At 37.5% G+C, this 27,891-nt stretch overlaps 1 long non-coding RNA gene across 1 annotated transcript in view; it reads right to left on the minus strand.

The window, feature by feature from the left end:
* Positions 1-2,461: 2,461 nt before the first annotated feature.
* Positions 2,462-27,891, minus strand: part of LOC309605331 — a 76,021-nt gene continuing 50,591 nt past the window's right edge. The window contains exon 3 of the long non-coding RNA XR_014231343.1: positions 2,462-4,885. This is a non-coding gene — a long non-coding RNA (uncharacterized lncRNA). The remainder of the gene's footprint in view (positions 4,886-27,891) is intronic.

Here is a 27,891-nt window from a genome sequence, read left to right on the forward strand (position 1 = left end):
TTAGTGTATAGGAATGTAAGAGATTTCTGTGCATTAATTTTGTATTGCAACTTTACCAAATCCATTGATTAGCTCTAGGAGTTTTCTGGTGACATCTTTAGGATTCTCTATGTATAGTATCATGTCATCTGCTAACAGTGACAGTTTTACTTCTTCTTTTCCAATTTGTATTCCTTTTATTTCTTTTTCTTCTCTGATTGCCGTGGCTAGGACTTCCAAAACTATGTTGAATAATAGTGCTGAGAGTGGACATCCTTATCTTGTTCCTGATCTTAGAGGAAATGCTTTCAGTTTTTCACCATTGAGAATGATGTTTGCTGTGGGACTGTCGTATATGGCCTTTATTATGTTGAGGTAGGTTCCCTCTGTGCCCACTTTCTGGAGAGTTTTTATCATAAATGGGTGTTGAATTTTGTCAAAAGCTTTTTCTGCATCTATTGAGATGATCATATGGTTTTTCTTCTTCAATTTGTTAATATGGTGTATCACATTGATTGATTTGAGTATACTGAAGAATCCTTGCATCCCTGGAATAAATCCCACTTGATCATGGTGTATGATCCTTTTAATGTGTTGTTGGATTCTGTTTGCTAGTATTTTGTTGAGGATTTTTGCATCTATATTCATGAGTGATATTGGTCTGTAATTTTCTTTTTTTATAGTATCTTTGTCTGGTTTTGGTATCAGGGTGATCGTGGCCTTGTAGAATGAGTTTGGGAGTGTTTCTTCCTCTGCAATTTTTTGGAAGAGTTTGAGAAGGATGGGTGTTAGCTCTTCTCTAAATGTTTGATAGAGTTCACCTGTGAAGCCATCTAGTCCTGGACTTTTGTTTGTTGGAAGATTTTTTTAAAAATTTATTTTATTTAATTTATTTATGGCTGTGTTGGGTCTTAGTTTCTGTGCGAGGGCTTTCTCTAGTTGTGGCAAGCGGAGGCCACTCTTCATCGCGGTGCGCGGGCCTCTCACTATCGCGGCCTCTCTTATTGCAGAGCACAGGCTCCAGACGCGCAGGCTCAGTAGTTGTGGCTCACGGGCCTAGTTGCTCCGCGGCATGTGGGATCTTCCCAGACCAGGGCTCGAACCCGTGTCCCCTGCATTGGCAGGCAGATTCTCAACCACTGAGCCACTAGGGAAGCCCTGTTGGAAGATTTTTAATCACAGTTTCAATTTCATTACTTGTGATTGGTCTGTTCATATTTTCTGTTTCTTCCTGGTTCAGTCTTGGAAGGTTACACCTTTCTAAGAATTTGTCCATTTCTTCCAGGTTGTCCATTTTTGGCATAGAGTTGCTTGTAGTAGTCTCTTATGATGTTTTGTATTTCTGCAGTGTCTGTTGTAACTTCTCCTTTTTCATTTCTAATTTTATTGATTTGAGTCCTCTCCCTCTTTTTCTTGATGAGTCTGACTAAAGGTTTATCAATTTTGTTTATCTTCTCAAAGAACCAGCTTTTAGTTTTATTGATCTTTGCTATTGTTTTCTTTGTTTCTATTTCATTTATTTCTGCTCTGATCTTGATGATTTCTTTCCTTCTCCTAACTTTGGGTTTTGTTTGTTCTTCTTTCTCTAGTTCCTTTAGGTGTAAGTTTAGATTGTTTATTTGAGATGTTTCTTGTTTCTTGAGGTAAGATTGTATTCCTATAAACTTCCCTCTTAGAAATGATTTTGCTGCATCCTGTAAGTTTTGGATCGTCATGTTTTCACTGTCATTTGTCTCTAGGTATTTTTTGATTTCCTCTTTGATTTCTTCAGTGATCTCTTGGTTATTTAGTAGCGTATTGTTTAACCTCCATGTGTTTGTAAATCTGTAACTATTATTATGAATCTATTTCTCTTTTCCATTATATTGGGTTTTGCTTTGTACATTTTGAAATTCTGTTGTTAGTGCAGAAAACATTTAGGATTTTAAGGTCTTGTTGGTGGATTGACCTTTTGAATAATTAACCTATTTTTCCATGGTAATATTCATTATCCTGAAATGTATTTTATCTGATAATAATACAGCCACAAAGATATTTATATCTTTGTGTGTTTTTTGAGTACAGCACATATTTGATCTTGGTTCATAACATAATTTGACAATCTCTGCTTTTAATTGAAGGGTGTTATTCTATTTATATTTAATGCAATTATTAACATGATTGGTTTAAAATTTATCATACTGTTTGTTGTTTGCTATTTTCCCATAGAAGAATATAGGCATTTTTGTGCTTTATTTTGGATTATGTATTTTTTATGGTAAGGTTTTATTTCCATTATTGGCTTATTAGTTATGCCCCTTTTCTGGAATATTTTTAGTGGTTATCCTTGGTCTTTTGGTATAAATCTTTAATTTATCACAACTTTCCTTAAAATAAGTAAGAATTAAAATACTTGAAAAGTGTCTTTTTCTCTCGATGTCAAGATTTGCTCTTTATCTTTGGTTTTTTTTTTTTTTTTTTATAATTTTCTCATTTGTTTATTATCTATCTCCCCATTAGATTATAGGCTCCATGAATATTGGGACTATATGTATATGATCACCAAAGATGAACAAAGATAGTAACATGATAGGTAGCATGATCTTTTTTTTTTTTTTTTTTAAATTATTATTTATTTTATTTATGGCTGTGTTGGGTCTTCGTTTCTCTGCGAGGGCTTTCTCTAGTTGTGGCAAGCGGGGGCCACCCTTCATTGCAGTGCGCGGGCCTCTCACTATCGCGGCCTCTCTTGTTGCGGAGCACAGGCTCCAGACGCGCAGGCTCAGTAACTGTGGCTCACGGGCCCAGTTGCTCCGCGGCATGTGGGATCTTCCCAGACCAGGGCTCGAACCCGTGTCCCCTGCATTGGCAGGCAGATTCTCAACCACTGTGCCACCAGGGAAGCCCCATCTTTGGTTTTAAACAGTTAAAATTTAAGATGATGAAGGTAGTGGTGTTTTTGGTATTCATTCTGTTTGAGATTCTTTCAGCTTCTTGGATCTGTGTTTTGATGGGTTTTTTTTTATTATTATTTTGGGAAAATCTTGGCTATTATGTCTTTTTTAAAATTAATTAATTAAGTAATTTATTTTTGGCTGCATTGGGTCTTCATTGCTGCACACAGGCTTTCTGTAGTTGCGGAGAGCGGGGGCTACTCTTCGTTGTGGTGCACGTGCTTCTCATTGTGGTGGCTTCTCTTTGTTGTGGAGCATGGGCTGTAGGCATGTGGGCTTCAGTAGTTGTGGCACACGGGCTCAGTAGTTGTGGCTTTCGGGCTCTAGAGTGCGGGCTCAGTGGTTGTGGTGCATGGGCTTAGTTGCTCTGTGGCATGTGGGATTTTCCCGGACCAGGGCTCGAACGCATGTCCCCTGCATTGGCAGGCAGATTCTTTACCACTGCGCCACCAGAGAAGTCCCAGCTATTATGTCTTTAAGTACATATTCTGTCTCATTTTCTCTTTCTTCTCCTTTTGGGTGCCAACTACAAATTGGAACTTGACATCTACCTCTACACAGATTAAATTATGAGCTGCTGCTGCAGCTGCTGACCTTCAATATCTCCTGAAAGGATTTCAGGGTGGAGATCAGGAATGAGGCACTCTGTGCTCTGGGAAAAACTGGCAGAACAGGTCTTCAGATAGATATTTTCATGAGAAGATTTTATGAGCCCAATTCCTGCATCTCCTCGTATCTAGAAAAGCACTAAAATCCTTCATGGTGACATCTGCTCCTCATGACTAGCAGCAACCTTATGCAAAAAAATATGCACTTGATTGCATGTACTCTCCCTTCACCAAAATCACATATATTCTGACCTCTCCCCTTCTTCTTTGGAGCAGTTTCTCAGGGGTATCTGAAATGCTGTCTCCTGGGCTATAGTCCTCATTTTGTCCCAAATAAAACTAACACAAATAAAACTTAACTACTACTACTTCTACTTCTCCTCCTCCTTCTTCTTCTTCTTAAGATGATGATGATGAAGATGATGTCTCTTCATTCATCAATCTGAATAATTTCTCTTTCCCAATCTTCAAGTTTACTGATTATTTCCTCAGCTGTATTGAAGTCTATGAGCCCATCATTAATTTTTAAAAAAATATTTATTTATTTATATTTTTGGCTGCATCAGGTCTTAGTTGCAGCATGCGGGCTCTTCGTTGTGGCATGCAGGCTTCTCTAGTTGTGTCACGTGGGTTCTCTACTTGTGGTATGTGGGCTCTCTAGTTGTGGCATGCGGGCTTAATTGCCCCACAGCATGTGGAATCTTAGTTCCCCAACCAGGGGCTGAACCCACGTCCCCTGCATTGGAAGGCAGATTCTTAACCACTGGACCACCAGTGAAGTCCCTGAGCACATCACAGTAATTCTTTACCTCTGATATTGTGTAATTTTTTTTCTAGCATCTCCATTTGACTTAGATTTTATTTCTCCTTTCAAATTCTTCATCTATTCATGCATGTTGTCTAACTTTTCCACTCACTCATTTAACATATTAACTATAATTATTTTAATGTCCCTGGTTAATGGTTTCAATATCTAGGCCATCATTGATCAGTAATGATGATTATTTTATTTCTTGACAGTGGGGTGTTTTCCTTTTTTGTTTTTGTAACTCTTTATCAAATGCTTGACATTTTAGTGTGAGTAGAGAATGAGATAAATAGTACTGAAACCTGGAAATGGACATGCTTCTTTTTTTGAGTCCGTCTAGTCAGGAATTGTGACAGGTTACTTTTTATTGTTGCTACCATTACTTTCTATGTGCCACAGGCTTCAAATTCCTCCAGTGAAGGGTTGCTGTATTCTCATGCTTAGGCGGGTGTCAGGGATGCTGGAGTGTTTTTCTTTGTGTTCATGCTCCCCACTCAGCGTTTACACTTCCTTGCATTCCTGCACAACAGATGAGGTCCCTCTCCAAGCTTATACTCCTGTGAGGAGGAAAAATAATTTTCCTTTTACCTTCTAGGTTCTTGGCTAAGACCCTCCTGTAATAAAAGACACATTAACAGGAGAAAAGCAAACAGAAGTTTAATAGCATGCATACCTCCTATATACATGAGAGATACCCAGGAAAACTGAGTAGTTCCCCAAAGTGACTCAAGTCACCACCATCTCCATGTAAATACCATCTCCAGCTAAAGACAAAAGAATATTTGGGGGTGGGGGAAAATGAGTTACGGGATGTTACCAGGAAAAAGCACAGTAAACAAGGGTAAGGTTGTTATGCAGATTTAAGTCATTGCCTTCTCCATTGACAAGAGTTGTTAGAGATTTAGTCACCCTCCTCTTCCTGGTACAGGGGGGGAGACGCCCTTACAAATGGAGGTTTCCCTTATAAATGTAAATGTCTCTTACAAAAGTGTAACTTTAATTCAGTTTTCTGAGCTTCTCCTTTGCCTGCTGTTTCTTAAAAATAACCACCCTAAAATAATCCTTATGCTAAAAAGGCATATTTTGGGGTGGTATATTCTGCTCCCCATCACTCCTCTCTCAGCATTATAATGCTGCTGCTTGTTATTTGGTGCTAAGCTTGTGCTTACAACCTAAGAATTCTGTGTTACCCTGGTTCAGCTGCAATCTTAGGCTATCTTCTTATGCCTGGGCCTCAGAGGCAGGGCATTTTTAGTATATTCCTGCCCATGCTTTGTGCCTTGTTCTGTGGTTAGTCTTCGGTGATAGTTTTTGACCATCTCAAAGATGTAAAGGTTTTTTGTTTTTTTCCTATTCTTATTCCAGCCACAATATGAATTCCTCTGTGCCCTTAAATCAATAGGGTTTTCTGTCCCTCCTTCAGTAATTTAAGACATTTGCTTCAGAGCAAAAAGTGCCCAAGGAAAGTAAGTGAGGCTTACTGCTTTCAGAAGCTGCTGATGAGGTTTTGCAAGTCTACAAGGCTGTGGGGTAACGGGTGAGGCTCTGTGCTCTCTCTTGCTCTGCCCCCAATCTTTCTCATTAGCACTGGCTAGACATCTCTGGAATAGAGGTCGCAACTGTCAACAATAACAACAACAAAGGCAGAAGGCTGCAAATAAGAAAAGAGTTTATTTGGGGTCTTAAGAATTGCAATTCAGGAGACATAGATTCAGGTAAAACTGAAAGAGTGTTCCAGGGAAGAAAAAGACTCAGTGGCTTACAAAGGCAAAAGCCACGAGGCTATGCTTTGACACAGGAAGGAAATACTTGTCCCTGAGGGATGGCTGTCACAAGTTGTTTCAGATGAAGTGTCCATAAGTATACTGATGTTCTGGATGCCTTTGTCAGAACAATAAATGGTCACAGAGTCAGATTCCACCCAGGCTGAGACGTGCAAAAGTCACGCTTCCTCAGTGCCCTCCAGGCTCCATTTTGGAGAGCCCTCTTAGCAATACCAATTCCATTTTGATTTTCCTTGCACACAACTAAGTGCAAAATATACTTGGGTCTGAGGCCCTCATTCATTTCAAAATGACACTCAAGTTCTCACTTGTTTTTTAATACTTGTTAACAGCTTAGCTAATCCACTCCTATATTTTATACTTTAATCTGCTTTTATGGAGGCTACCTCTTTCCTCTGTGCTCTGCATAAGTGAGCTAGACTGTATGTCTACTCATACCTACCACTACCACCCATTTAATCAACCTGTCCTTAAGTTGGAATTGGACCTTTAAAAAAAAGTTTTGGCCTTTCTAGAGGCCTATTTGGGGCCATATCCTGGCCTTCATAAACAAACGAAGAAGAAATGGTTTTCTTTTACTCAGATGATTCTTCTATTCTCCAATTGTGTGGTTCCTGAGGAGCTCATGTCGAAGGAGGGGGGTGGGCCCTGCCGCTTACCTCAGCCCTGAGGGATTCAGTCCCTTGGAGCTTCTTCCTGCTTCTCTCTACAAAGAATCCAGAACAGAGGACCCTCCCAGCTCCCAGTTCATAGTGTTTATCACCCCCACTTCCCCCTTCCGCAATCCCCCAGGGATTGCGGGCTGACCATCAAAGTCTGATTCTTTGGAAAAAGAAAACAAACATTGACTGCTGTCATAACAGACTACAGAAGGTAAAACATGGCAAAACCATGGCTGTGGGATGCAGGGAAAGACCATCACAGATTCTCACTGGGTAAGAGAGGTCTGTGAAAGGGAGGAGAATACAACACCCCAAAATGTGCCACTCTGGCATACAGATTATTTTGAACTGAAGACAATCAAGGCCCAAAAGACTTAGGAAGAGCTTTTAAACTCCCCCTTAACCACCTAAAAGAATTTAGATAGAGGGCCTGGCTCAGGAAGGCACCTATCACCGGAGATAGCTACAAAGAGCATGGGTAGGTGGTGGGCTGGGGTGAGTTTGGCAGGGCCTATTTGTTCAGATGCCTCTCTGTGTGCTGTTGTCCCTGATTGTCATAAAAAACATTTGTCTACCAAACATTTGTTCTTCCCCTCTTCCTGAGAATTGTCTTCCTTCCCTTTGAAGCTCCAGATTGTTATCCCTTCTCTTTAGCTCATGACGGCATATAGGCCTCAATTGGCTGGGAGTATTGGAACCTCTTATGTCTATGTGAGGCTCTGTACATATAAAATCAAATTTGTTTTTCTCGTGTTAATCTGTCTTATGTTTATTTAATTAATAGATCAGCCAAAAGAAGTTAGAAGGGTAGAGGAACTCCTCCCCTCCCCCCATACATTTAGTGACCTTGACGGGATTAACTTCACTGGCTGGACACTGCTCCCTTTGAGGCTGCTGCAGCTGAGAGATCCTGGGACCTCTGACAAAAAAGCCAGCACAAGGAGTAAATTCTTACCATATCAGTCTCCCAGATCTCTGCCTGAAAAGTCCAGTGGGAGCAAGGGTGGTGAGAGTCCTTTTTCTTACTTCTCTTTCCTAAATTTAGATTAACAGGAGAAAATATTTGTGGAAATAGTTCCTTGGGTATAGTGAGTTTGGTAAAGATTTGTTACTCTTGGGTTTTATTGATCTTTTTCCTCCCAAAGATGATCACTGTTTTTCTTTGTCTCTGTTGTATCATTTGTCATAAGGAGGAAAACCACAGGTTAGAATGCAGGCATAGACCCTATAAGACTGCTGTTTGAGCAGGCCTCGCAGACTGCTGAGTTCATGGTTCTCACCAGATTGGCATCTGTCTAGACAAACTTTACTGTGGGTTAATGTGGTTGAGGTAAAGGCTTTTAATAAGGGACATCTTGGAAGCTACAAAATTGGTGAGCATGGGTTGAGCACTTAAAAGCACTTTAAAGTGCTCACTTCCTAACTCAAAGACTCCCATATTAGAATAAGTTGGTCATAGAATGGATTAGATTGACACTAGATCACCCACGAACCTCAAGAAAATTTTCATGCAGTGAGGTACTCTGTAAAACATCACATAATCCTCAACTCAGTGGCACATCCCTTTCAGGAATTGCTTTGGCTCCAAGAGACCCAAGGCTTACCTAAACCTGTTCATGTGCATATATAAATTTAAAAAAAAAAAAAATAAGGATTTCCTTTCATCCTTTTATCTTAAAATTTTTTTAAATTTATTTTTTATTGAAGTATAGTTGATGTACAATATTATATGTTACAGATGTACAATATACTGGTTCACAATTTTTAAAGGTTATACTCCATTTATAGTTATTATAAAATATTGGCTATATTCCCCATGTTGTACAGTATATCCTTGTAGCTTATTTTATACATAATAGTTTGTACTTCTTAACCCCCTATATTGCTCCTGCCCCCTTCCCTCTCCCCACTGGTAACCACTAGTTCCTTCTCTATATCTGTGTCTCTTCTGTTTTATTCACTAGTTCATTGTATTTTTTAGATTCCACATATAAGTTATGTCATACAGTATTTGTCTTTCTCCAACTTATTTTACTAAGCATAATACCCTCCAAGTCTGTCCATGTTGCTGCAAATGGAAAATTTTTATTCTTTTTTATCACTGAGTAGTATTCCATTGTATACTTATACCATATCTTCTTTACCCATTCATCTGCTGATGTACCCTTAGGTTGCTTCCATATCTTGGCAATTGTAAATAATGCAGCTATGAACATTATGGTGCATGTATCTTTTAGAATTAGTGTTTTATTTTTCTTCAGATATATGTATGTATATATATCCAGGAGTGGAATAGCTGGGTCTTATGGTAGTTCTATTTTTAGCTTTTTGAGGAAACTCCTTACTGTTTTCCACAGTGGCTGCACCAATTTGTATTCCCATCAACAGTGTATGAGGGTTCCCTTTTCCCCATATCCTCACCAACATTTGTTATTTGTTTTTTTTTTTTAGGTTGTTTTTTTTTTAGGTTATTTTTTTTTTAATTTTAGCATTTTATTTATTTTTTACACAGCAGGTAAATCCCAATCACATGTCAATCCCAATCTCCCAGTTCAGCTCACAACCACCACCCCTGCCACTTTCCCCTTTGGTGTCCATACGTTTGTTCTCTACATCTGTGTCTCTATTTCTGCCCTGCAAACCAGTTCATCTGTACCGTTTTTCTAGGTTCCACGTATATACGTTAATATACTATATTTGTTTTTCTCTTTCTTATTTACTTCACTCTGTATGACAGTCTCTAAGTCCATCCATGTCTCTACAAATGACCCAATTTCATTCCTTTTTATGGCTGATTAATATTCCATTGTATATATGTACTACTTCTTCTTTATCCATTTGTCTGTTGATGGGCATTTAGGTTGCTTCCATGACATGGCTATTGTAAATAGTGCTGCAATGAACATTGGGGTGCATGTGTCTTTTTGCATTATGGTTTTCTCTGGGTATATGCCCAGTAGTGAGATTGCTGGGTCATATGGTAATTCTATTTTTAGTTTTTGAAGGAACCTCCATACTGTTCTCCATAGTAGCTGTATCAATTTACATTCTCACCAACAGTGCAAGAGGGTTCCCTTTTCTCCACACCCTCTCCAGCATTTGCTGTTTGTAGATTTTCTGATGATACCCATTCTAACTGGTGTGAGGTGATACCTCATTGTAGTTTTGATTTGCATTTCTCTAATAATTAGTGATGTTGAGCAACTTTTCATGTGCTTCTTGGCCATCTGTATGTCTTCCTTGGAGAAATGTCTATTTAGGTCTTCTGCCCATTTTTGGATTGGGTTGTTTGTTTCTTTAATATTGAGCTGCATGAGCTGTTTATATATTTTGGAGATTAATCCTTTGTCTGTTGATTCAATTCAACAGAATCAACAGACAAAGGATATTTTCTCTTATTCTGAGGGCTGTCTTTTCGTCTTGTTTATGGTTTCCTTTGCTGTGCAAAAGCTTTGAAGTTTCATTAGGTCCCATTTGTTTATATTTGTTTTTATTTCCATTACTCTAGGAGGTGGATCAAAACAGATCTTGCTGTGATTTATGTCAAAGAGTGTTCTTCCTATGTTTTCCTCTAAGAGTTTTATAGTGTCCAGTCTTACATTTAGGTCTCAAATCCATTTTGAGTTTATTTTTGTGTATGGTGATAGGGAGTGTTCTAATTTCATTCTTTTACATTTAGCTGTCCAGTTTTCCCAGCACCACTTATTATAGAAACTGTCTTTTCTCCATTTTATATCCTTGCCTCCTTTGTCATAGATTAGTTGACCATAGGTGCGTGGGTTTATCCCTGGGCTTTCTATCCTGTTCCATTGATCTATATTTCTGGTTTTGTGCCAGTACCATATTGTCTTGATTACTGTAGCTTTGTAGTATAGTCTGAAGTCAGGGAGTCTGATTCCTCCAGCTCCGTTTTTTTCCCTCAAGATCACTTTGGCTACTCGGGGTCTTTTGTGTCTCCATACAAATTTTAAGATTTTTTTGTTCTAGTTCTGTAAAAAATGCCATTGGTAATTTGATAGGAATTGCATTGAATCTGTAGATTGCTTTGGATAGTATAGCCATTTTCACAATATTGATTATTCCAACCCAACAACATGGTATATCTTTCCATCTGTTTGTGTCATCTTTGATTTCTTTCAGCAGTGTCTTATAGTTTTCTGAATACAGGTCTTTTACCTTGTTAGGTAGATTTATTCCTAGGTATTTTATTCTCCTTGTTGCAATGGTGAATGAGATTTCCTTAATTTCTCTTTCTGATCTTTCATTGTTAGTGTATAGGAATGTAAGAGATTTCTGTGCATTAATTTTGTATCCTGCAACTTTACCAAATTCGTTGACTAGCTCTAGTAGTTTTTGGTGGCATCTTTAGGATTCTCTATATATAGTATCATGTCATCTGCAAACAGTGACAGTTTTACTTCTTCTTTTCCAACTTGTATTGCTTTTATTTCTTTTTCTTCTCTGATTGCTGTGGCTAGGACTTCCAAAACTATGTTGAATAATAGTGCCGAGAGTGGACATCCTTATCTTGTTCCTGATCTTAGAGGAAGTGCTTTCAGTTTTTCACCATTGAGAATGATGTTTGCTGTGGGACTGTAGTAAATGGCCTTTAAGATGTTGAGGTAGGTTCCCTCTATGCCCACTTTCTGGAGAGTTTTTTATCATAAATGGGTGTTGAATTTTGTCAAAAGCTTTTTCTGCATCTACTGAGATGATCATATGGTTTTTCTTCTTCAATTTGTTAGTATGGTGTATCACATTGATTGATTTGAGTATATTGAAGAATCTTTGCATCCCTTGGATAAATCCCACTTGATCATAGTGTATGATCCTTTTAATGTATTGTTGGATTTTGTTTGCTAGTATTTTGTTGAGGATTTTTGCATCAATATTCATCAGTGATATTGGTCTGTAATTTTCTTTTTTTGTAGTATCTTTGTCTGGTTTTGGTATCAGGGTGATGATGGCCTTGTAGAATGAGTTTGGGAGTGTTCCTTCCTCTGCAATTGTTTGGAAGAGCTTGAGAAGGATGGGTGTTAGCTCTTCTCTAAATGTTTGATAGAATTCACTTGTGAAGCCATCTGGTCCTGGATTTTTGTTTGCTGGAAGATTTTTAATCACAGTTTCAATTTCATTACTTGTGACTGGTCTGTTCATATTTTGTATTTCTTCCTGGTTCAGTCTTGGAAGGTTATACGTTTCTAAGAATTTGTCCATTTCTTTCCATTGTCCATTTTATTGAAATAGAGTTGCTTGTAGTAGTCTCTTATGACGTTTTGTATTTCTGCGGTGTCTGTTGTAACTTCTCCTTTTTCATTTCTAATTTTATTGATTTGAGTCCTCTCCCTCTTTTTCTTGATGAGTCTGGCTAATGGTTTATCAATTTTGTTTATCTTCTCAAAGAACCAGCTTTCAGTTTTACTGATATTTGCTATTGTTTTTTTTCTATTTCATTTATTTCTGCTCTGATCTTTATGATTTCTTTCCTTCTACTAACTTTGGGTTTTGTTTGTTCTCCTTTCTCTAGTTCCTTTAGGTGTAAGTTTAGATTGTTTATTTGAGATCTTGAGGTAGGACTGTATTCCTATAAACTTCTGTTTTAGAACTGCTTTTGCTGCATCCATAGGTCTTGGATCATTGTGTTTTCATTGTCATTTGTCTCTAGGTATTTTTTGATTTCCTCTTTGATTTCTTCAGTAAACTCTGGTTATTTAGTAACGTATTGTTTAGCTTTCATGTGTTTGTGTTTTTAAGTTTTTTTTCCATGTAATTGATTTCTAATCTCATAGCATTGTGGTCAGAAAAGATGCTTGCTATGATTTCAATTTTCTTAAATTTACTGAGGCTTGATTTGTGACCCAAGATGTGATCTATTCTGGAGAATGTTCCGTGTGCACGTGAGAAGAAAGTATAATCTGCTGTTTTTGGATGGAATGTCCTATAAATATCAATTAAATCTATCTGGTCTATTTTGTCATTTAAAGCTTGTGTTTCCTTATTAATTTTCTGTTTGGATGATCTTTCCAATGGTGTAAGTGAGGTGTTAAAGTCCCCCACTATTACTGTGTTACTGTCGATGTCCTCTTTTGTAGCTGTTAGCATTTGCCTTATGTATTGAGGCACTCCTATGTTGGGTGCATATGTATTTATAATTGTTGTATCTTCTTCTTGGATTGATCCCTTGATCATTATGTATTGTCCTTCCTTGTCTCTTGTAACATTCTTTATGTTAAAGTCTAGTTTATCTGATATGGGTATAGCTACTCCAGCTTTCTTTTGATTTCCATTTGCATGGAATATCTTTTTCCATCCCCTCACTTTCAGTCTGTATGTGTCCGTAGGTCTGAAGTGGGTCTCTTGTAGACAGCATATATACGAGTCTTGTTTTTGTATCCATTCAGCGAGCCTGTGTCTTTTGGTTGGAGCATTTAATGCATTCACATTTAAGGTAATTATCGATATGTACATTCCTGTTACCATTTTCTTAATTGTTATGGGTTTGTTTTTGTAGGTCCTTGTCTTCTCTTGTGTTTACCACTTAGAGAAGTTCCTTTAGCATTTGTTGTGGAGCTGGTTTAGTTGTGCTGAATTCTCTTAGCTTTTGCTTGTGTGTAAAGCTTTTGATTTCTCCATTTTATCTGAATGAGATCCTTGCCAGGTAGAGTAATCTTGGTTGTAGGTTCTTCCCTTTCATCACTTTAAGTATATCATGCCACTCCCTTCCGGCTTGTAGAGCTTCTGCTGAGAAATCAGCTGTTAATTTGTCGTTTTTCCTTTGTACTTTCAATAATTTTTCTTTGTCTTTAATTTTTGTCAATTTGATTACTATGTGTCTCGGCATGTTTCTTCTTGGGTTTATCCTTCCTGTGACTCTCTGCACTTCCTGGACTTGGGTGGCTATTTCATCTCCCATGTTAGGGAAGTTTTTGACTAAAATCTCTTCAAATATTTTCTCAGGTTCTTTCTCTCTCTCTTCTCCTTCTGGGACCCCTATAATGTGAATGTTGTTATGTTTAATGTTGTTCCAGAGGTCCCTTAGGCTGTCTTCATTTCTTTTCATTCTTTTTTCTTTCTTCTGTTCCACGGCAGTGAATTCCACCATTCTGTCCTCCAGGTCACTTATCCGTTCTTCTGCCTCAGTTATTCTGCTATTGTTTCCTTCTAGTGTATTTTTCATTTCAGTTATTGTATTGTTCATCTATGTTTGTTTGTTCTGTAATTCTTTTAGGTGTTTGTTCTTTAATTCTTCTAGGTCTTTGTTAAACATTTCTTGCATCTTCTCAATCTTTGCCTCCATTCTTTTTCCAATGTCCTGGATCATCTTCACTATCATTATTCTGAATTGTTTTTCTGGAAGGTTTCCTATCTCCACTTCATTTAGTTGTTTTTCTGGGGTTTTACTTTGTTCCTTCATCTGGTAGATAGCCCTCTGCCTTTTCATCTTGTCTATCTTTCTGTGAATTTGGTTTTTGTTCCACAGGCTATAGGATTGTAGTTCTTCTTGCTGCTTCTGTCTGCCCTCTGTGGATGAGGCTATCTAAGAGGCTTGTGTAGGTTTCTGATGGGAGGGACTGGTGGTGTGCAGATCTCAGTAAAACTTTAATCCACTTGTCTGCTGCTGGGTGGGGCTGGGTCCCCTCCCTGTTGATTGTTTAGCCTGAGGTGACCCAACATTGGAGCCTACCCAGCTCTTTGGTGGGGCTACTGGCAGACTCTGGGAGGGCTCACACCCAGGAGTACTTCCCAGAACTTCTGCCGCCAGTGTCCTTGTCCTCATGGTGAGCCACAGCCACTCCTGCCTCTTCAGGAGACCCTGAACACTAGCAGGTATGTCTAGTTCAGTCTCCTATGGGGTCACTGCTCCTTTCCCTGGGTCCCAATGCGCACACTACTTTGTGTGTGCCCTCCAAGAGTGCAGTCTCTCTTTCCCCCAGTCTTGTCAAAGTCCTGCAATCAAATCCCAGTAGCTTTCAAAGTCTGATTCTCTAGGAATTCCTCCTCCCATTGCCGGACCCCAGGTTGGGAAGCCTGATGTGAAGCTCAGAACCTTCACTCCAGTGGGTGGACTTCTGTGGTATAAGTGTTCTCGTTTGTGAGTCCCCCACCCAGCAGTTATGGGAATTGATTTTATTATGATTGCACCCCTCCTACCGTCTCATTGTGGCTTCTCCTTTGTCTTTGGATGTGGGGTATCTTTTTTGGTTAATTCCAGTGCCTTTCTGTCGATGATTGTTCAGCAGTTAGCTGTGATTGTGGTGCTCTTGCAAGAGGGAGTGAGCACACATCCTTCTACTCCACCATCTTGAACCAGAAAAAAATGTTATTTGTATTCTTTTTGATGATAGCCATTCTGACAGGTGTGAGATGATATCTCATTGTGATTTTGATTTCCATTTCCCTGGTGATTAGTGATATTGAGTATCTTTTCATGTGCCTATTGGCCATCTGAATTTCCTCTTTCGAAAAATATCTATTCAGTTCTTCTGCCCATTTTTTAAACTTTAAAAAAAAAAATGTTGGGGCTTCCCTGGTGGCGCAGTGGTTGAGAATCTGCCTGCCAATGCAGGGGACACGGGTTCGAGCCCTGGTCTGGGAAGATCCCACATGCCACGGATCAACTAGGCCCGTGAGCCACAACTACTGAGCCTGCGCGTCTGGAGCCTGTGCTCCGCAACAAGAGAGGCCGCGATAATGAGAGGCCTGCGCACCGCGATGAAGAGTGGCCCCCACTTGCCTCAACTAGAGAAAGCCCTCGCACTGAAACGAAGACCCAACACAGCCATAAATAAATTAAAAAAAAAAAAAGTTATGTATAAAATAACATTAGGTGATTTAAAAAAAAATGTTGACATATGAGCTGTTTATATATGTTGAATTTTAACCCCTTAATTGTCATATCATTTGAAAACTTTTCCATAATTCAGTAGCTTTTATTATTGTTTTGTCAATGGTTTCATTTGCCATACAAAAACTTTCAATTAGTTCCATTTGTTTCTTTTTGCTTTTATTTCCCCTCCTTGAAGAGACAGATCCAAAAATATTGCTACAATTTATGTCAATGATTGTTCTGCCTATGTTCTCTTATAAGAGTTTTATGGTTTCTGGTCTTACATTTAGGTCTTTAATCCATTTTTAGTTTATTTTTGTATGTGGTGTTGGAGAATGTTCTAATTACATCATTTACATGCAGCTCTCCAATTTTCTCAACACCACTTATTGAAGAGACTGCTTTTCTCCATTGTTTATTCTTGTTTCCTTTGTCATAGATTAATTGACCATAAGTGTGTGGGTTTATTTCTGAGCTCTCTATCCTGTTTCATTGATATATGGGTCTGTTTTTTGAGCCAGTACCATACTGTTTTGATTACTGTAGTTTTGTAGTCTGAAGTCTGGAACTGTGATTCTTCAACTCTGTTCTTCTTTATCAAGACTGTTTTAGCTAATTGGGGTCTTTTGTGTTTCCATACAAATTTTAAAATTGTTTTAGTTCTGTGAAAAATGTCATTGGTAATTTGATGGGGATTGCATTGAATCTGTAGATTGCCTTAGGTGGTACAGTCATTTTGACAATATTGATTCTTCAAATTCGAGAACACAGTATATCTCTCCATCTGTTTGTGTTGTCTTCAACTTCTTTTGTTAGTGTCTTACAGTGCTCTGACTACAGGTCTTTTACATCCTTGGGTAGATGTATCCCTAGGTATTTTATTCTTTTTGATGTGATAGTAAATGGGATTATTTCCTTAATTTCTCTTTGTGATAGTTCATTGTTAGTGTACAGAAATACAACAGATTTTAATTAATTTGTATATTAATTTTGTATCCTGAAACTTTACCAAATTCATTAAGGAGTTCTAGTAGAGTTTTGTGTCTTCTTTAGAATTTTCTGTGCATGATATCATGTCATCTAGAAACTGTGACAGTTTTTCTACATCCTCACCAACTTGGATACCCTTTATTACCGTTTCTGGTATGATTTATGTGACTAGGATTCTAATATGTATTGAATAAAAGGTGAGAGTGGACATCTTTGTCTTGTTCCTGATCTTAGAGGAAATGCTTTCATCTTTTTGTCATTGAGTATTATGTTAGTTGTGGGCTTTTCATACATAGCCTTCATTATGGTGAGGTATGTTCCCTCTATACCCACTTTCTGGAGAGTTTTTATTGTAAATAGATGTAGGATTTTGTCAAAAGCTTTTTCTGTATCTATTGATATGATCATATGGTTTTTATTTTTCAATTTTTGAATGTGGTGTATCACATTGATTAATTTGCAGATATTGAAAAATCCTTACATTCCTCAGATAAACCCCACTTGATCATGGTGTATGATTCTTTTAGTGTATTGTTGGGATTGGTTTGCTATCTCATGGAGGATATTTGCATCTATGTTCATCAGAGATATTGGCCTGTAATTTCCTTTTTGTGTGTGTGTGTGATATTTTTGTCTGGTTTTGGTATCAGGGTGATGGTGGCCTCATAGAACAAATTTGGAAGTATTTCTTCCTCTGCAGTTCTTGGAATAGTTTGAGAAGGATATGTGTTAACTCTTCTCTAAATGTTTGGTAGAATTCAGCCGCGAAGGCATCTGGTCCTGGACTTTTGTTTGTTGGGAGTTTTTAAATTACTGATTCAATTTCATTACTGGTAATTGGTCTGTTCATATTTTCTATTTCTTCCTGGTTCATTATTGGGAAATTGTACTTTTCTAAAAATTTGTTCATTTCTTCTAAGTTGTCCATTTTATTGGCATATGGTTGTTCGTAGTAGTCCATTATGATCATTTGCATTTCCATGGTGTTGGTTTTAACTTCTCCTTTATAATTTCTGATTTTATTGATTTGGGCCTTCTCCCTTTGCTTTATGAGTCTGGCTAAAAGTTTATCAATTTTGTTTACCTTTTCAAAGAACCAGCTTTTGTTTGATATTTTCCATTTGTAAAAGCCATTTATTTCTGCTGTGTTAGTTATGATTTCTTTTCTTCCACTAACTTTGGGTTTTGTTTGTTCTTCTTTTTCTAGTTCCTTTAGGTGTAAGGTTGGGTTGTTTGTGATTTTTGTTTCCTGAGGTAAGCTGTATGACTATAATCTTCCCTCTTAGAACTGCTTTTGCTGCATCCCATAGATTTTGGATTGTGATGTTTTGATTTTCATTTGTCCCTAGTTAGTTTTTGATTTCTTCTTTGATTTCCTCAGTGATATATAACATATTGTTTAGCCCCCACGTTTGTGGGTTTTTTTCCTTGTAGTTTATTTCTAACCTCACAGTGTTGTGGTGAGAAAAGATGCTTGATATCATTTCAGTTTTCTTAAATTTACTGAGGCTTGTTTTGTGGCCTAGCATGTGCTCTATCCTGGAGGTTATTCCATGTGCACTTGAAAAGAATGTGTATTCTGCTTTCAGATGGAATGCTCTATATATATCAATTAAGTTCATCTCCTCTAATGTGTTGTTTCCTTATTGATTTTCTGTATGATCTGTCCATTGATGTAGAGGGGGTGATAAATTACACTACTGTTATTGTGTTACTGTCAATTTCTCCTTTTATGTTTGTTAATATTTGCCTTATGTATTTAGGTGCTCCTGTGTTGGGTGCATATATATTCACAATTGTTATATCAATTTCTTGGATTGATCCCTTGATCATTATGTAGTGTCCTTCTTTGTCTCTTGAAACAGTCTTTATTTTTTATTTGATTTACTTTTCAAAATATTTATTTATTTATTTGGCTGCGCCAGGTCTTAGTTACAGCATGCGGGATCTTTGATCTTCATTGTGGCATGCGGGATCTTTTTTAGTTGCAGGATCTTTAGTTGCGGCATGCGAACTCTTAGTTGTGGTATGTGGGATCTATTTGTACCCTCCTCTGGGACAATTGCTGCATCTTACCTCCTTTGTGACACCTTTTGCATCTTTGTTTAAGCCATAAAAATGGCTTATTGGTTTGAGTCACTATTGAGATTAATGTAAGATCCTACTTGTCAATGGCCAGATCATAGATGCTTTGTGTTCTACTTTTTTGGCTGCGCCACACATCTTGCAGGATCTTGGTTCCCCAACAGGATCGAATGTGGGCCCTGGCAGTGAAAGCGCTGAGTCCTAACTGCTGGACCACCAGGGAATTCCCATGGATACTTTGAATTGGCTATATTGGAATAAAATAATATTTTTTTAGCTCTCATTCTAAAAACTTTTCTTATTTGGTACCTATGGAAAGACCAAATTTTTAAAAGACACAAAGGAATATATTGGCTAGCCTTAGAGACTCCCTTAATAAGATGAAGGAAAAGAAATTAGACTTAGAACCAAAAACTAAATTCCTCTTCTTGAAGTCCAGCCCCATTACCTCAGCAAAATCCCTTAACTCCCAAATTCCCCCTTCTTCCACAGAAAATCCCTCAAACAAACACCCAGCTGCCTATTTTGACTTCCCTTTCTTTACAAGATTTATGAGAGTGCTCTGGCCTAACCTCCAGGCCTGGGGTATACAGGTTACTCATGTAAATACTAAAATTCAGGAATTTAATTTAGCAGAAGCACCCAAGATGGGCGGTAGGGCTTACTTTGTTGTCCCTATAACTCCTCCACTTTCCAGGGCTGTGTAAGCAGGCTCTTCCAACTTAAGGCCTTCCTACCCAAAGAATTCATGTCCCCTGGACAGCAGCAGATTTTTAAAATTTTAATGCCCCTTTACCTCCACTTTCAGAAGATCCTACCAAATTCAGAGAGAAACCTAGAAAGATCAGTGGCCATTCACAACCTTGATCACAGGGACCTTGATTAGCTGCTACTGGGTGTTCTTCCTACTCATGATTACACTGTAGTTAACAGACAAGCAAGACAGCTTCCTGAGGAAAGCCCACACCACACAGAGGATACAGATGACCAGAATTTCTTCTAGGCCTGCCTACAAATGATCAGCTGAAGGCTAATACTCAGGGCCTGACAGAAGCAATAGTTGAGGCTTTTTTCCCCTAAGGTGAATTGGCTCAAGTTTGAATTGTGAACTCAGAAAGAATGCCTTTGTTAAAATGCTTTATACAGACTTAACAAAAGGCACACTGCCTTCAAGTCTTTGTGAAATGATTTACTAAAACATTCCAGACAAACAGCTCTAAATCCAGAACATATAAAACTTTTGAATTCCATCTTAGTTGACAGTCTCCCTGACATAAAGAAATAAATTGAAGATAATGTAGTTGGATGGGAGGATCAGCCCCTTGATATCATTTAGGCTGCAACCCAATTATTTGAGAAATGAAAAGTAACTGTCCTTATCTTACAATTCTTTGCAAAATCAGAAATGTAGCTCTAGAAAAAGTTACTATCCCCCAAACCGCCCCTATTCATCTCAAAATGCTTGTAGATATTATGAAATATCAGGACATTGGAACAGAATTGTTCTAAAATGAAGGAAAAATTTAAATAGTAATTATCCTAAACTTCTGATAATAGAGAAATATACCTCAAAACTCCTGGGAGAAAACTTTCATTCTTTTTCTGTCCTTTGAAATGTAAATCTCACCATGTCTTTAAAATGTAAACACCCCAGGAAACAACTAAAATACAACCCATACTCATCAGAGAAGAAGAGGGGTGGAGGGGAGAGGCTTTTAAAAAATACAAACTGCTATAAACTACCATGCCCCAAATCTAGTCAGGTAAACCTAACTTATTCATACTGTTGTTTTATAAACTAGTGAGTTTTATATTATTATAACCATCTCATGGCTAAATTTTAAAAATGAAAACTATAAGGTTTCTGTATCTGTCTACATCTTTATGTGTCTATATCTATCTCCCTATCTCTCTCTATTGTAGATGTGTTGTATTTTCTACCTCTGAATGGTATTGCTAAAATTAATTTGTAAAGAACTCCATTTAATTGACTTAAAAAGAAACAAGTGCTACATAAATTAAGTATACTCTCAGAAGTATAGAAACTTAACCCAAATGTTTTTCAAGTTTACATGATCTGGGACAATCCTTGGTAAATAAAAGCTAGTTGAAGATGTGAACATGTCTTGAGTTATCAATATTGAATATAATGCTTTGATTTTACCTTGCTTTTTAGTAAAATAAGTTCACATTATCAGTTACAAAAATTGTCAGCAAGAAAAATAGCTTGGGGTGATGGTTGACTTTGTCTCATGAATTTGTCATGGGTAATCTAAACATAATTGTTGGGAGCAAGTGATTTAGATAGGTGTAAATGGGATAAGAGTTTTTAGGTGAACTTTTTCCCACAATAATTATGTTTTATGGTACGTGTACTTACATAGTTTCCCAAATGTTTTTGGTAACTTACATACTTAGAGTTTGCTAAGTTAAGTTAAATGATAAAAATTCACTGAATATCTAGATCAATTCTAAATAAGATAAAATACTGAAACATTAATTACTGAAAATAGATTTACCCACTTATGATTTCCTTTTACAGAGGAACTGAAAATATTTGGATCTATTGGTTTCTACATGTTTCATGCCACACTGAAAAACTATAAGAAAGCATGTGTTTCTAGAAATTATAAAATGTATTCATAAATTTGCCAATCTAAAGATGCTGTTCTAACAGACAGTTCATAATTGCTTATTTAGTTTTCATTAGGAACTAAGTTTTCTAAGGGTCAAGAATTCTAACATGTGTAACTTTTAGGTACTACAAATAATAAGGGAAGCAACTCTGTATGCAAGGAAAGTTGAATGTGCTTTATTTTTTGTTTGTTTAGAAAAGGTACAAGGTATGGAGATGCATTTTTATTGAGGGAAATTAAAGTGAACTTGTCCTAAATTAAATCTGGTTATTTCAGAATGGGACGGAAGGAAATGAAGGACACACTATGGACATAGAAAGTTAAAAAGAGAGAGAGGAAGAAGAAATCTTTTGTGATCAAGTTGGCTAAAAATTGAACTGTTTTTATAAGGGTTGTAAAATTAAGCTTTAATACCAATAGTGTACTCATGTAAAACTGAATTTTCTTCCACTAAAAGGACAGGTTTTTTTGATTATTGGTCTGCTCTTAAAAGAAATTTAAAATAAGGTTTTTCTTTACTTTTTAAGTAATCTGCCTAGAAGCAAAGATTTTGTTTTATCAAAATAATTTCCTGTGGTGCTTCATGTTATCTTTAGCACTAGGTCTTCGATTACTTAAATAAACGAAGTCTTTGATATTAAAATAGCTAAGTTTTATTCAGAAGTATGTAACTTTCTGTATTTGCCTTTGAAATCTCTTATTGTCACTTTAAAATGGATAATTAAGTATTGTTTCATAATGATCTGTGGTCATTTTTAGTCAAATGTCCAAAACATTTTGATATTTTTGAAACAATTTCCAAAATCAAATTCTAAATGAAGTCTTTCTGATCTGCAAGTAACTTTAGTATTTCTCCATAGGGCTCCTGGAAAATTTGTTCTTATTTTTTAAAAATTTGTTCTCTTATTTTAAAAAAAAGAGATGTTACTCTAATTAGGCTTATTTGATATATTAAATTCCATGGACAAGTAAGTGACGCTAAACCTTCTTAAGTTACATTTGTATGGATATATATTATTAATATATGTCCTGATGTAATGATGTAAATAGCCATAATTCTAGTTATTACCTTAAAATGTTGTATGTCACAGAAATAACTAAATGTCCTTGTCAGTAGAACTTCAATGAACTCTCATCAGATTTTTAACCATGGCCATTTTTAAGTCTTTGTATTTTATAAAGAGTTATTGTTTTACTCTCATGCTTTTGCAAATATGTTTCATCTTCAGAGAGATTCATGGAAAGGACTCTGACAAGTACTCTAGAATACAGGTTTCTGATCACTTTAAGATAATATCACGAAAATGGGTAAGAATTTGCAGAACTCTAACAGGGAAACTGATGGCTTCATAAAAGTGCTAACAAAAGATCAATCAATATCAACAAGAATTAGTTTTATGGAACTGAATGAACTGATGAGGATTATTATAATTTTTTAATGACTTTGTTTGAAACATTGCTGGTTCCTTAATGTTTTGTTTTTCCAGATTAAGAAAATCTTTTTTCTTAAGCTATCTATGACTTACAGCAACTTGGTAAAGTATACCTTTGTGAACAAAGATGAAATAGTTACTTTTTCTCCTTACATGATCCCTTCAGAATTAAGAAACCATCAGTGAGTATTCTTATTTTCATGGCAATTTAGTTATTTGTGTAAATTCAATAAGAATCTGTTCTTGTAGAAGGATGCAATTGGAAAACTTGGTTCTATTACAAAGGCTTTGGCTGGAATGTCTTATTTGACAATATGAATAGAATCAGATATGACCAGATAGCTTTAAGGAACTAAAGTTGACTTCATGGAGCCAATAAAGCCCCTCAGAAAAATTGCCCTATTACATTGCTTACAGGGTTACCCATAGCCTTACCACATGAATAAGGAAGGTCATTTCCTGGCAAGTGCAGGAAACTCAGGATATTTGGGGGACCTTGAGAAGAGATGAATTCACCCAAGTCTACAGGTATTGTGCAGATGAAGCCTGGTGTCAAGTTCTTGGCTTGGCTTCCTAGCCTTGATAGGTTTTTGAAAGTCCATTCTGAGATTCCTTATGAAAAGTTCCAATAAAGCAGATTAAAAGAGCTTATGTGGTCAATCACTATTCTTGCTACACTTATGTAAATAATTAGGCCCAGTTTATTGAAACTAGACTTAAACACAATAAGACTAATTTGTTTGCAAATTATCTTCAATAGAAATGGGGGTGATAATGAGAGAAAAATTATGTTTCAACAATACACCTTTGGGGTATCTAATTCTAGTGCTGTTAATTTTCATTGAGGTTTTGTTTTCTACCTGTAAAGTGGACTAGATTCTGAATTCTTCTAGTTTTCTCCAATATTTGGCTCCAACTCTCCAAACTAATGTTTCCAATTTTTTCGCACCCTTCTGATTTGGAATCCTTGAGAACTAAAACTGTTCTTTTTCTGAAGCCAAGTAAGCAAAAGTTGGACAACCTGATATAAACCTCAGAGAAATCACACCAGCTCATGTATGGATAATCTTTGTGTGTGTTGCTGTATGGGCCTCTCAGAAATATCACCAGAGACTTTCAAACTGCAAATCATGAAAACTGTCAGATTGCCACTGCCTGCTTTCAATTCATCTGAAGATGCTTTGAGCCCAACAATTAGAAATCTTTGACTGGCTGCCCTCAAGACTCAGACTGGGCCTAACTTTGGGAGCCTACCTGCATCACTGCCTCCTGATATGAGGCACGATTGTTTAACTGCACTGACCTATTATCAGGATTAAGAGACTGGTTCAGTGATGGAGCAATCTACCAACTCTGCTTCTGGAATGTGAAACTTCTAGGGGAAGTTTCAAAGGTGGGAGTGAAGGGGAGCAGAATATGCCACTCCCAAATATGCCACTTTGACATGTGAATATATTTAAGCTGAAGACAATCAGGCCCAAAAGACTCAGGAAGGGCTTTTTAACTCCCCCTTAACTGCCTAAAAGAATTTAGATAAGGGAGTGGCCAAGATGGTAAAGAACCTGAACTCACCTTATCCCATGGGCATACCAAAATTACAACCATTTACAGAGCAACTATTAATGAGAAAGACCTGAAGACTAGCAGAAAAAATCTACAACTAAAGACATAAAGAGGGAAGAGAGGAACCAAGATGGTGGAGTAGAAGGATGTGCTCTCACTCCCTCTTGCGAGAACACCAGAATCACAACTAGCTGCTGGACAATCATCAACAGGAAGACACTGGAACTCACCAAAAAAGACACCCCACATCCAAAGACAAAGGAGAAGCCAAAATGAGATGGTAGGTGGGGCACAATCACAGTAAAATCAAATCTCAGAACTGGTGGGTGGGTGACTCACAGAATGAAGAACACTTATATCACAGAAGTCCACCCACTGGAGTGAATGTTCTGAGCCCCATGTGAGGCTTCCCAACCTGGGGGTCCAGCAACAGGAGGAGGAATTCCTAGAGAATCAGACTTTGAAGCCTAGTGGGAATTGATTGCAGGACTTTGACAGGACTGGGGGAAACAGAGACTCCACTCCTGGATGGCACACACAAAGTTGTGTGTGCATCGGGACCCAGGGGAAGGAGCAGTGACCCCAGGGGAGACTGAACCAGACCTACCTGCTAGTGCTGGAGGGTCTTCTGCAGAGGTGTGGGGGGGGGGGCTGTGGCTCACCATGGGGACAAGGACACTGGCAGCAGAAGTTCTGGGAAGTACTCCTTGGCGTGAGCCCTCCCAGAGTCTGTCATTAGCCCCACCAAAGAGTCCAGGTAGGCTCAAGTGTTGGGTTGCCTCAGGCCAAACAACCAACAGGGAGGGAACCCAGCCGCACCCATCAACAGTCAAGTGGATTAGGGTTTTACTGAGCTCTGCCCACCAGAGCAACAGTCAGCTCTACCCACCACCAGTCCCTCCCATCAGGAAACTTACACAAGCCTCTTAGTTAGCCTCATCCACCAGAGGGCAGACAGCAGAAGCAAGAAGAACTACAATCCTGCAGCTTGTGGAACAAAAACCACATTCAAAGAAACACAGACAAGATGAAAAGGCAGAGGGCAATGTACCAGATGAAGGAACAAGATAAAACCCCAGAAAAATAACCAAATGAAGTGGAGATAGGCAACCTTCCATAAAAAGAATTCAGAATAATGATAGTGAAGATGATCCAGGACCTCGGGGAAAAAATGGAGGCAAAGATCAAAAAGATGCAAGAAATGTTTAACAAAGACCTAGAAGAATTAAAGAACAAACAAAAAGAGATGAACAATACAATAACTGAAGTGAAAACTACCGTAGAAGGAATCAATAGCAGAATAACTGAGGCAGAAGAACGGATAAGTGACCTGGAAGACAGAATAGTGGAATTCACTGCTGTGGAACAGGATAAATAAAAAAGAATGAAAAGAAATGAAGACAGCCTAAGAGACCTCTGGGACAACATGAAATGCAACAACATTCACATTATAGGGGTCCCAGAAGAAGAAGAGAGAGAGAAAGGACCCGAGAAAATATTTGAAGAGATTATAGTCAAAAACTTACCTAACGTGGGAAAGGAAATAGCCACCCAAGTCCAGGAAGTGCAGAGAGTCCCATACAGGATAAACCCAAGGAGAAACATTCCGAGACACATAGTAATCAAATTGGCAAAAATTAAAGACAAAGAAAAGTTACTGAAAGCAGCAAGAACGAAAAATAACATACAAGGGAACTCCCATAAGGTTAACTGCTGATTTCTCAGCAGAAACTCTACAAGCCAGAAGAGAGTGGCATAATATACTTAAAGTGATGAAAGGGAAGAACTGACAACCAAGATTACTCTACCCAGCAAGGATCTCATTCAGATTCGATGGAGAAAACAAAAGCTTTACAAACAAGCAAAAGCTAAGAGAATTCAGCACCACCAAACCAGCTCTACAACAAATGCTAAAGGAACTTCTCTAAGTGGGAAACACAAGAGAAGAAAAGGACTTACAAAAACAAACCCAAAACAATTAAGAAAATGGTCACAGGAACATACATATCAACAATTAACTTAAACATGAATGGATTAAATGCTCCAACAAGAAGATGCAGGCTCACTGAATGGATACAAAAAGAAGACCCATATATATGCTGTCTACAAGAGACCCACTTCAGACCTACGGACACATACAGACTGAATGTGAGGGGATGGAAAAAGATATTGCATACAAATGGAAATCAAAAGAAAGCAGGAGTAGCTATACTCCTATCAGATAAAATAGATTTTTAAAATAAAGAATGTTACAAGAGACAAGGAAGGACACTACATAATGATCAAGGGATCAATCCAAGAAGAAGATACAACAATTATAAATATATATACACCCAACATAGGAGCACCTCAATACATAAGGTAACTGCTAACAGCTATAAAAGAGGAAATCGACAGTAACACAGTAATAGTGGGGGAGTTTAACACCTCACTTACACCAATGGACAGATCATCTAAAGTGAAAATAAATAAGGAAACAGAAGCTTTAAATGACACAATAGACCAGATAGATTTAATTGATATTTATAGGACATTCCATCCAAAAACAGTAGATTACACTTTCTTCTCAAGTGTGCACGGAACATTCTCCAGGATAGATCACATCTTGGGTTACTAATCAAGCCTCAGTAAATTTAAGAAAATTAAAATCATGTCAAGCATCTTTTCTGACCACAATGCTATGAGATTAGAAATGAATTATAGGGGAAAAAACGTAAAAAACACAAACACATGGAGGATAAACAATACGTTACTAAACAACCAAGAGAGCACTGAAGAAATCAAAGAGGAAATCAAAAAATACCTAGAGACAAATGACAATGAAAACACGACAATCCAAAACCTATGGGATGCAGCAAAAGCAGTTCTAAGAGGGAAGTTTATAGCTATACAAGCCTACCTCAAGAAACAAGAAAAATCTCAAGTAAACAATCTAACTTTACACCTAAATGAACTAGAGAAAGAAGAACAAACAAAACCCAAAGTTAGCAGAAGGAAAGAAATCATAAAGATTAGAGCAGAAATAAATGAAATAGAATCAAAGAAAACATTAGCAAAGATCAATAAAACTAAAAGCTGGTTCTTTGAGAAGATAAACAAAATTGATAAACCATTAGCCAGACTCATCAAGAAAAAGAGGGAGAGGACTCAAATCAATAAAATTAGACATGAAAAAGGAGAAGTGACAACAGACACAGCAGAAATACAAAGCATCCTAAGAGACTACTACAAGCAACTCTATTTAAATAAAATGGACAATGGGAAGAAATGGACAAATTCTTAGAAACGTATAACCTTCCAAGACTGAACCAGGAAGAAACAGAAAATATGAACATAACAATCACAAGGAATGAAATTGAAACTGTGATTAAAAATCTTCCAACAAACAAAAGTCCAGGACCAGATGGCTTCACAGGTGAATTCTATCAAACATTTAGCGAAGAGGTAACACACATCCTTCTCAAACTCTTCCAAAATATTGCAGAGGAAGGAACACTCCCAAACTCATTCTATGAGGCCACCATCACCCTGATATAAAAACCAGACAAAGATAGTACAAAAAAAGAAAATTACAGACCAATAT

The sequence above is a fragment of the Balaenoptera borealis genome, assembly GCF_965194805.1.
Source record: "Balaenoptera borealis genome assembly, chromosome: 11".
NCBI lineage: Eukaryota > Metazoa > Chordata > Mammalia > Artiodactyla > Balaenopteridae > Balaenoptera > Balaenoptera borealis.